Source organism: Carlito syrichta, unplaced genomic scaffold (genome assembly GCF_000164805.1).
Source record: "Carlito syrichta isolate Samal-C Ts95f unplaced genomic scaffold, Tarsius_syrichta-2.0.1 Scaffold304253, whole genome shotgun sequence".
NCBI classification, from domain to species: domain Eukaryota; kingdom Metazoa; phylum Chordata; class Mammalia; order Primates; family Tarsiidae; genus Carlito; species Carlito syrichta.
In genome coordinates, this window is record NW_007248349.1 from 99,362 (window position 1) to 99,971 (window position 610).

Here is a 610-nt window from a genome sequence, read left to right on the forward strand (position 1 = left end):
GTCAAGGCTGCGGTGGCCGGGAGCGCCCACTGCACTCCAGTCTGGGCGACAGAGTGAGACTCCAACTCAAAAAAAAAAAAAAAAAAGAGAGAGAAGAGACCAGTGTACAAGGGAAGTTCATAAGAAATTGAAATGAAAGGAGATTCCACATGGCAAGTAAAGGAACTGGCCTCAGATCAGACCACGGGCAATTTATTCAGCATAAGAGGAGGACAATGTAGAAACAGGTGGATTCATCTTGAGGCTATGTCTTCTTCTATTTTGTTCCGTGAAATGGGAGGCAAGAAGAAATCAGGAGAGTGAACTGACTAACAAAATACAGAAGTAGGTAAATTTGGGAATCACAAGTGTGCCATTCATTAGGTCAGAGTGTAGATGTTGCTGAAGACATTTTTAGCCACCAGGATGGGCATGGAACAAGTACAAACAAATAACATACAACATATTGTACCACCCAGATGTGGGAGTCACTTACTCATTCAAAAAATAATTCTTCAACTATTCTTAGAAAAGAGCTCTTCTAGGTCTTGCAGTTAGGATGAACAAATAGAGGTAATCACTGAAACATGGAAATTATATTCTTTTTTTGGTTTTTTTTTTTTTTTTTTGA